General features: G+C 34.0%; 1 long non-coding RNA gene across 1 annotated transcript; it reads left to right on the top strand.

Annotated features, from left to right (window-relative positions):
* The first annotated feature begins 4180 nt into the window (after positions 1-4180).
* Positions 4181-6020, top strand: LOC129321767 (uncharacterized). Its single transcript, XR_008596095.1, has 3 exons — positions 4181-4311; positions 4884-4972; positions 5796-6020. It is a non-coding gene; the product is annotated as an uncharacterized LOC129321767 (long non-coding RNA).
* The last annotated feature ends 4711 nt before the right edge of the window (positions 6021-10731 follow it).

Raw genomic sequence — 10731 nt, 5'->3', positions numbered from 1 at the left:
AGCTCAACTTGGGCTTTGCTAGGGCTTGTTGTTGGAGTATATTGGTGATAAATTGAAACTCCTAAACACTCAAAGTAAGTAATCCATGTCCTTTTCTTCCATTCTCTCCCTCATTTATGAAGATTTAAGTTAGGGTTGAAGTTGGAAAGTTTATTTTCAGTCCATAAGAGTATGTGTCCGATTCCATTGATTAAAATGGATATAATGGGAGTTATTTAAGGTATTGGAATATCACATTAATGATTGTTGAAATAGTTGGTTTATGGGAGTAATAAATATCCAAAAATCAACATAAATGAGGTAGTTGGGAGAGTTTTATATCCATTAATGGTGATTTAATGACTCATTAGTGGTAATGTATGAGTCATTGAAACCTAATGAACCTATTGGGTATGGTTGGGTAGTGATTTTTGGATTGATAAAATAGAGTGTGTGGATATTTTTGTTGGTAAATCCTTAAAAAAATGAAATAATGATGGTATTATAACCTCCTTGAGGTTAAACCACAAAATAACTCAAAATCATAGTTATCCGAGGTTTTGAAAGAAGAATTTCTCAAAAGTCATTTCATAAGAATCCCAATTTGCTATTTCAAATCCCATATATAAATTTAAAGACTCCAAATCAGAGTTTTTAAAAACAAAGCGGAAGCTTGGAAACCAATTGAAACCTAAAAAGTGAGTTTTAAAACTCAAAAACTATTTCTGTGCAGAAAATGACACGTGCGCCGCGGCTTATGGCTCATGCGTCATAGCATGTTTTCTTTATACCATGCGCTGCGGTGCATTACATGAAATTTGACAGATCAGTGCTGTCATTTGACAGCACAGGAAACAAACTGCTGACACGTCTTCCAACACGTCCTAAATCTCCATCTAACGTTTGATTGAGGTGGTTTCAATGTTTACATAGAGCTTTCTCCTAGCTCTAGCTAATAGCACCAGTTTTACACTCAAATTCATTTTCTATCAAAAGTTAGACGCTAAAACCTATTTCGACACATTTTCACAAAATTTCTCAAATAAGGTGTCCAATTTAACCACACGTGCCAATAGCCTACACCAACCCTCCGACCACACTCAATGGACTCTTGCGGAATCGTGCAACACACCACGCACAACTAAAAATACTTATTTCACAAAATTACCACTCAACCCTAATTTTCACAAAGCATATAAGGGGAGGAAAAGTTGTAGAAAATCAACCATTTCATTTATATTTCTTAAAACTACATATGTTCCTACTTACACAAGTATTTTGGCCCTATCCTCGGATTCATAACAAAAACTCATTAACCGAGGACAAAATATACTAGTTAAACATAAAATTGTACAAGTAGTACACCATTCATGACAATTAATCCTAGTTGGCAATTACATTAGCAAATACACATGACAATAACTAAAGAGAGACATAAAGAGGATTTACTCCATAAATCTTAAGCCTCTGTATGTTTTTCCTAACTTGGATCCGATGAGCTAGTCCCTGAAAGTATTGAGAATTGAGGGATGAGTACAACCACTCAGTAACCAAGTTTTACTTAACCCTTACAATTATATATTAATTGTAAATAGATGAAAATAGGCACATAAACATATATTTCATATAGCATTAGGCCACGATTCACAAAACTAACAACTATGTGACCGAGCTTATCACAAAATACTATATCAGATTGTTTTCAAAACATAACTTAGGGTCATAAAAATAACAACTATGCGCACTTAACACGTGTCGGACCACAAAACTAACAACCATGTGGTCAGACTTATATACATGATCATATGCCAACCTTATATCGTCATGTTACATCTGACACAAAACTGGTAGCTGTCATGTGGCTACATCCTTCACGAACTAACACAGCCTTTTACTTGTGAGGAGTTACCGGGCCAGGGTTAACTCACTCACTTATATAATTCGATTTCTCCCAATACTAACAACTATAGGGTGTCGTACCTCTAATCTAGTCTCTTCATGAATCAGTAAAGACTAGTTAGGTTTGAGTTCCTTGTAGAATAAATGGGATAGTCCTGAATCAATCATGGGACAAGGGCTACCTCCTGATTCGAACGGTCGGTGCTAAGGCTAGTTCCCAATTCTAACAGTCATTGCCAATACCACTTGGATTTCAACCAATCTACTCCTCTCCTTAGGCAACCTCCCGCTAATAATCATGCTATACATATTTCACACATAATATGCATTTTAAGAATCATTTCTCAACACATACACTTACGTAACATAAATACATCACAATTTAACACTTAATTCATCACAATTCTCCACCTATAGTAATAAATCACAGGTAATTTCACAAAACATCAAGGGTGGTAGAATCAAAGTTTTCTCTTCTCTAAAACCATTTCACAATTAAGTATTTTCTAATATGCATCTCATAAATCACATTTCATAAATACAATTAACATTCAACTATAAAAATTAAGTTTTTCCCAGTTACCTTAAACCTTTGAGAGGTCAAAGGTTTACCCCTTACTATGTTAACTTTCCCAAGCATCAACGAACTTGAACGGTGCCAAGACGAACCTCTCTATAATCATATCATAAGTATATCATTATCATCTAGCTCTTTAAGCTTTATCAATATAAAACTCCTCATACACTATTTTACCAACTCATAACCACTACCCGTTCATACCCAATGTGCTCATTAGATTTCATTAATGCACATTATCATTAATAACACCTCAAACTATCATTAATGCACATTAAACTCTCCCAACCACCTTATAAGTACCAAGTTTTAGATATTAAATGCTCCCATGGACCAACCACTTCCAAAATCATCAATGTGATATTCCAATACATTAAATCACTCTTATTAACCTCATTTTAACTAATGAAATCAGACCCATACTCTTATGGACTAAAAATCCATCTCCCAACTTAAATCCTACCATAAATAATTATAAATGAGGGAGAGAAAGGAAGAAGAAGGCACTATGATCTTACCTTGGGTGTTTGGGAGCTCCAATCTATCAACAATAGGACCAAAATTTGTGCCCTAACAGAGCCAAAATTAAGCTTTTTGTTTTCCTTCTCTTTCTCTCTTCTATTTTCAAGCAAAGACGAATCAGATATATCTGATTTTTGGCCATACACCACAACGCACGCTGTCCTCCACCACGGTGTATGGCACAGAGGAGCTCGTTATGTTTAAATTGTGTCCGTGAGCCATGACGGACCAACCACACACCGCGATGTGTGACACAAAACACAACTCTTTACTTTTTTATCCTCTTTCCTTACCCAGGTGGCCCGCCATCAATCCGGATCTACTTCTAGGGTTAAAATCACAGTAATTATGCCAAGTTAAACCCTCTGGCCACACACCTCATTAACTCACTAACTACCTTAATTAAGTTAATAAAATTAGGGTTAAATTTTTTTGGATGTTACAAGTATTATTGTGTTATAAGTGTAATGTGGTTTATTTTGGCACCATTTAAGCTTGGGAGAAGCTTTAGAAGTGGTTTGTGTGAGAGGTAAACCTTTGACCTCTTAAAGGTTTGAGGTAACTGAGGAAAATTTAATTTTTATAGTTAAATGTTAATTGTGTTTGTGAAATATTGTCGATGATTTAAATTAATTATGTATATTGGCAATGTATTTAACTTGTGAAATGGTTTTGGAAAGGAAAACCTTGATTATGGTTTTTCATTATGGGTGGAGAACTTTGATGTGTAATGTATTGAGTATGTGGAGTATTTGAATATGAGTATGTGAGTTTATGTGCCATGAATTGATTGTTTGAAATGCATATTATGTGAAAAATGAGCATAGCATGATCATTGGCGAGAGTTCGCTTAGGGAGAGGAATAGATTGATTTAAATCCACATGGTATTGGTAGTGATTGTTGGAATCGAGAACTTATGTAACATCCTAAAAAATTTTAAAACTCAAATTTATTTAAAAAATAAACAAAAAAATAAAATAAAATATCTATAATTAAATTAAGATTTAGAATAATTTAATAGAGGCCCAGAGTTCGAATTTTACTAAGCAAAAGTTTGGTTTTATTTGATTTTTAACTATGGAAAAAATTACCAAAGTTGACCCAGGCTTTTGTGCAATAATAAAAAATGTTGGGCCCTTTCTTGTAATTTTCCCCAAAGTTTTTGACCAGCATTTTAAGGAGCAAACTGATGCAGAAACGCAGAGAAAATGAGAAAGGAAGCAAACGCACAAACGGGAGAGAGAGAGAGAGAGGAAGAAGAGAAGAGAAAGGGAGGGAGTTAGGCTTGGATCTAGGAGTCTTTGCGACCGTTGCGAGCTCGGCTACACGATAGGTAAACTCCCTACTTCAATCCTCTTCTCTTTCTCTTGATTTTCTTCAATTTTTGGAAGAGGAAATTTTTGGATTTTGATCCCAAAGGCTTTATTCTTGTAAGCTTTTGTTTCTTTGGATTCTAGGGAGCATGTTTTGAGTTTCTATATAGTGATCTAATGTTTTGAGTGAATAATTGGATGAAAAGAGGTGTTTTGGGCATAAAATAAACTTGAGAAATTGGGTTTTTGCTCCTCAATGGTTTAAGCCTATTGATTTAGTTATAATTTTGCTATTTAAGCCCAATAAGATTTAAATTAAGGTTTGGTTTTCATTATAAGGGTTAATGGTGAAAGTTGGTGGCACTAAGTAAAGGTTTTTAATTGATTAAAAAAATTATATAAATTGAAAATTAGCCTAGTGATGGCTAATAAATGGTTTTGGTGGTTAAGTGATACTATGTGAATGGTTGGTTTAATATATGGACCATTAGGGTGGATTATGACTCATTGACCTAAGTTGTGTGGTATAAGTTATAGTCTTCATTAATACTATTTGTCATGATAAGTGATGTGGATCACTTATATGTTGTAGAAAATTGTTGGTGGAACTTATTGAGAAGTAAGGAACAAGCCGAGCCCTATTTTGTACAAGGGGAACCCTTTTAGTACCAAAGGGTTGAGGTAACAGGGGAATTTATATTTCTTATTACTTTGTTTTAGCTATTTTTGAATAAATATTACTAGTTATCATGCATTACATGTTTTAAAAGATTAAATGTGCTTTATAAAGGGTTATGGGGTACTACTTTGATTATAGTGCAAATATGTTTTCTAATTGTTTAATAACAATGTTTTTATGGAAATGAGATTTATAAATATTATACTACTTTAGAGTGTTGAATGGTCAATACTCAGGAAAGGTAGACAAAAGTAAAAGGCATGATCTCGGTGGGAGTTCACCAATGAGAAGGTGTGGATTTTTGATATTCTATGGCACACTGTCAGTACTCAGTGTTGTCTTACGTATTGTGGGCTCAGTGCACTAAAGTGGTTAGTGTATTGAGTGTTCGACACCTCTCAGTGGGGGAGGGAATCCGACATATGAAGTGTGAGGTTGAGTGCCTAGGCCAAGGTAGCCCTCACATGGAGAGTAAGTCGGGCTGGCTCTGGGAGGGAGTTAGCTTTGACTGCTCAGGATTCACGTCGAAGGGGCATAGGCGGTTCGGTGGATTAGATCATGCCTTAGATTATGTTTTGTGCCTGTGGAGGTACAAGTAGGTATAAGGTTTACCTGCGAGTTAAAGAGTGCCAGGGGGCATTCTGTTGGTCATGAAAGGCCATACCGGCCTAGGTCATGCATTCATGCATTTTAAATGGCTAAATTATATACTATGTTGAATTTATTATTAATTTATTTAATTATGGCTTACTTTGTAATAATCAATATAGATTTCACTGTTACTGAGACTGTGGTTGTCTCACCCCTTTCTTTTTAATATTCTAGGTCCAGGCGAAGGATCCAGTGGTGGACGGGGAAAAGAGCAAAGCTAGGGGTTTGCTTGTGATTTGTAAAGAACTGCAACCCCTTTCTTTTGAGCAAATATATTGTAATGTATTTAAAATTAGGGTGCCAGTAGGATATGATTATGTGTGTGTGTGTGAATATGTGTGGATTGTGTGCTTGTGTATGAATTTTTGTCTGTTTGCAGACTTGTGGCTAGGAAACTTGGTTATGGTGTGTGGTTTTGATGGATTTACTTAGTAGACCAAGTTTCTATTACAAGCAGATCTTTATTTTGATATATATGTGATTTTATAAACAAATGCAAAGTGGTTGCATTGCAAATGGTGTGCTATGGGAAAACATACAGCTTGGATAGAGAGAGTGGGTGCGTGGGCCCCACAAGGAGCTCTGAGCCAAGTGAAAATGTTTAGCATATGTATTTATATAAATACATGGTATTTGGATTGATTTGTGACCACTCTTGTATGATTTGTGCATTTTGGGGGTTTAGGGTCCATTTTAGGAAATGGCACCCGGGTGGTCAAATTTTGATGTATGGGGGTTTTCCATCATTTGAATGTTCTATCAAGTGTTTTTAATCTTATTTGACGTGTCCAAAGTGTTTCCACAGGTTTGTGACCATTAGGATGGGATTTGGACAATTTTGAAAATGGTTTTTACCAAAAAGCTGCACTTTTGCATCCGGGTGTCCAAATCTTAATCCGACCGTTGGATTTCTCTAAAATTTGGGTCACAAGTAAAACCTTTTATAAGCTTCGTGTGGGCTTTAGAATCACGTCGATCGGATATCGGACGGAGAAACGAAGCACTCCAGAATTTGGTCTGGAGGTGCTGTCATAACAGCATTAAATTGCTGTCATGACAGCTACAGTGTTGATTTTGTAACCTGCACAAAATTCAATCCGTCCGTTGGATCTTTTCAAAATTTAGTATGCTAATAGTATTCTTTAAAAGTGACATGTGGGCTTTGGAATCACTCCGATCGGAGGTCAGATGATGAAATGGTGCACTCCGGAAGTTGGTCCGGAAGTGCTGTCATGACAGCTTTTTAGCTGTCATGACAGCAAAAATAGTCAATCTTTTAACGTGTCTAATTTTTAATCCGACCGTTGGATCTTTTTGAAATTTGGTACACTTATAGTACCCTTTGAATGTGACGTGTGAGCTTTAAAATCACTTCAATCGGAGGTCGAATGACGGAACACCGCCTCCTGGAAGTTGGCCCAGGAGGGCTGTCATGACAGCAATAAATTACTGTCATGACAGCATCTTTTTATTTCATTTTCGTCTAACTTGCTTCCGTGCGCTATAGGTAGAACCTATAATTATTTTTAAGGTTTTAAATGATTTATTTCTTAAGTTGGTTAGAGGATCAACTACTTAACCACACTTAGTTTGTTTGAATTATGTGATTTTTGGATAACACTCAAGGCAAGTGTTACAACTTACGTTGATTTAGGACAGTCTCACTTGTTTCATAAGGGACTAGAACCTAATTAATTTCTACCAATTCATGAAGAGGCTAAATTAGGGGTACGACACCCCATGATTATTAGTATTAGGAGAAATTAAATTATATAAGTGAGTGAGTTAACTCTAGCGTGATAGCTCCTCACAAGTAGAAGGTTGGGTTAGTTCGTGAAGGACTTAGTCACATGATAGCCACCGATTTCATGTTGGAGGTAACAAAAGGGTATAAGGTTGGCATATGATCATGCATATAAATCCGACCACATGGTTGTTTGTATTATGGTTCGGCATGTGTTTGAGGTGCATGGTTGGTATTATTGTGACCTTATGATTTGCATTTTAAATCAACATGAATATATGTGTTTTTAGGCTTGGTCACATGATTGTCAGTATTGTGAACCGTTCATCGTACGTGCCATAATTGTGTATTCTTGCCTATTTGCATTTGGTTATAATTGATATGCAACTGTATAGATTAAGTGAAACTTAGTTACTGAGTAGTTGTACTCACCCCTCAATTCTCAATATTTTCAAGGCCTAGCTCATCGGATCCGAGTCGAGAAAAAGACATAGAGGCTTAAGATTGTGGAGTAATCCTTTATGTATATCTCTCTTTGTTGTTTTTATGTGTATATGTTAATGCAATTGCCAATTAGGATCACTTGTCATTATTTTGCACTACTTGCATTAGCTTACTATATAACTTATGTATTTTATGCCCTGAGTTTTGCTTGGAAACTTATGGATATGGTCAAAATACTTGTGCAAATAGAAAACATGTGTATTTTGAAAGACTTGGAATGAAAATGATGATTTTGTGCAAGAATTTCCTCCCCCTTGTGTTTTGTGAATTTTGGGGTTGAGTGGTGATTTCAAGATATATGTGTTTTTGATTGTGTGTAATGCATTGCATGAGTTTGTTAGAGTCTATTGAGTATGATTGAATAGTCGGTATAGGCTTTTGGCACTTATAGTTGAGTTGGGACACTAAAGTGGTGAGATTTTTGTGAAAACTGGTACAAATAGGTGTATCTAACTTTTTATAGAAAAAGAATTTGAATGTGAAACCATGCCATTAGTTGGAGCTAGGAGAAAGCTCCGTGTAGACATCAAAACCACCTCAATTGAATATTGGATGGAGATTTGGGACGTGTCAGAAGTTTACTTCTTGTTCTATTAAATAACAACAACTAATACTATCATTTTTATGTAATGTGCCACAGCGCATGGCACAAAGAAGGTGAGCTGCAGTGCATATGTCTTATGCCACCACATACGTCACATTTTTTATATAAAATACTGTTTTAAGTTTTAAGACTTATTGTTTTGGGTCCAAGTTGGTTTTCAAGCTTTTGCACTATTTTCAAACTCTAATGTCAGCATTTTAAATACTTGTTTGAAATTAAAATTTAAATTTTGGGGATCTCATTGCAAATGATTTGAGAATTGTTCACTTTTATAATTTTACAACTTTGATAATCCTTTGAGAGTTAATCCCTTGATTACCTTAATTTATGGAGTTAAATGTAGTTTAGTAAGGGAGAACTTACAACAAGCATGTGGAAAAAAGCATGAGGAACAGACTCTATCAAATGCACTTTAAAGATTAACAGAAGATAATGAAAAAAATGATCAGCTCGGAGACTCATAGTGCATATCATAGTGAAAAAGAAATGACGAAAAAAGAAAGCTAGAAGATAATGAAAAAGGAACCACACTCATAGTGCAAATCGAAGATGAACAAATCAAAGGAGAAGGAGACAAACAAGGTGGTGGACAAAGACTAGATCAAAGATTGGGTGAGTAGATCAAGGCAATGCTGACCTTCTTTAATTATGGCTAAAGCTTACTGCCACTGGCTGTAGATTGGAGATGGCAAATGGCAACCAGGTCGATAGTAGAAGAGGACGAATCAAGAGGAGATAGAGCACACAACAAAGAGAGCACACCGAAGATTGTTGTTGTTGGCTATGGTCGGAGATGGTGGATGGTGGATGGTGAGAAGCTCGATAGTGGGAGGACAACGGCAGAGGAGAGATTCAAGATGGTAAGAGATGGGAGACTGAGAAACAACTCTGAAGACGTAAATAGAGAGGGTAATATTGGCAGTGGAATTCTTTGATAGCTTATTTATTATTTTAATGGTAAAATTAATTTAGATAAGTTGGCAGAACTCAAAATGTGATTTTTACCTTAATAATTAATTATCCAATTTATATGTTTTTTGGATAACTTTCATGCAAAAATCAATTTTGCCTTAAAAAATTGATTCTGAGCCCTATCCAAACAGGTTGTACCTCATCTAAATCATAATGTAAATCATTGTTAATTAATTTATATTTTTAAAAAAATTGGTTAAAATTTTGATTTTTCAAAAAATTTTATATCTTTTCAATCATATTTGTGTTGAGTATAATAAATATAATATTTGATCTATTCACGTTCATAATACTATCATTAATTACTCAATAAAGTAAAGGTGTGTTTCGTAAAAATATATAACACCTACACAGTATCCTATATTTTGGACTATGCAAAATTTCTAAAAAAATGATTATATTGTGATTATGAAGGAGTATGTGAAATAAATAGACATTTTATTATAAATAAATGGACTTTGAATGCTATTTTTGAAGTTTTTATTGTAAGTTTTATCTAAGTAATTTGTAAATTTCTCCTTCTTCAACAAGTATAAACAATGTGGATTATGGAAAATGAATAGCCATTTTTGTTGTTAATAAATGAATTTTGAATGTTATTTACTAAGTTTCTATTATAAATATCATCTGAATAATTTGTGATTTTTTTTCTCCAAGTATAAACCACATGAATTATGTAAAATAAATGAATGTTTTGTTATCAATAAATGGAGTTTAAATGTTATTTACAGATATTTTGTTATGTATTTCATAAAAAGACAATTTTGTTTTTTCACAACAAAAATTTAATTACAACTAGGCCTTTAAACCTATAAAATTATTTTAGATTTTATTAGACTTTTGATGTACATATGTTGATTCTAGAACCTGCAGTACAATTCTCCCTTTTTTTCTTGCCTCTAAGAATGGGTCGATGACATCCAATGACCCAAAAATAAGTTTATTTAGTTAGATAATATATTAATAAAAAAACTTATATACTTGTTCATATGTTTAAGATGATTGCTTTCAATTAAATTAAGATATTTTATATATAATTTACTCTATGACAAATTTTTATTGTTAATGTTATTAAAACATTGAAATTCACTTATCTTGCTATGATTAAATTGGATAAAGGTATACTTCCTCTATTAAAAAATATAAAACATTTTTTGAGAGGTCGAACGTTCAAAAATATAAGACATTTTTAATCTTTCAAGGTATAATAATTGACTTTTTTTAAAAAAAAATTCTATTAAATAAATCACTTTATATTTATTTTAAGGTGAAATAATATATTAAAT

This window comes from Prosopis cineraria, unplaced genomic scaffold (assembly GCF_029017545.1).
Source record: "Prosopis cineraria cultivar Desert tree isolate PC_DT_omini unplaced genomic scaffold, ASM2901754v1 PC10, whole genome shotgun sequence".
In the NCBI taxonomy this organism is placed as follows: Eukaryota; Viridiplantae; Streptophyta; class Magnoliopsida; order Fabales; family Fabaceae; genus Prosopis; species Prosopis cineraria.
The sequence above is the reverse complement of the archived record's forward strand: the minus strand, read 5'-3'. Positions and strand labels throughout refer to the sequence as shown.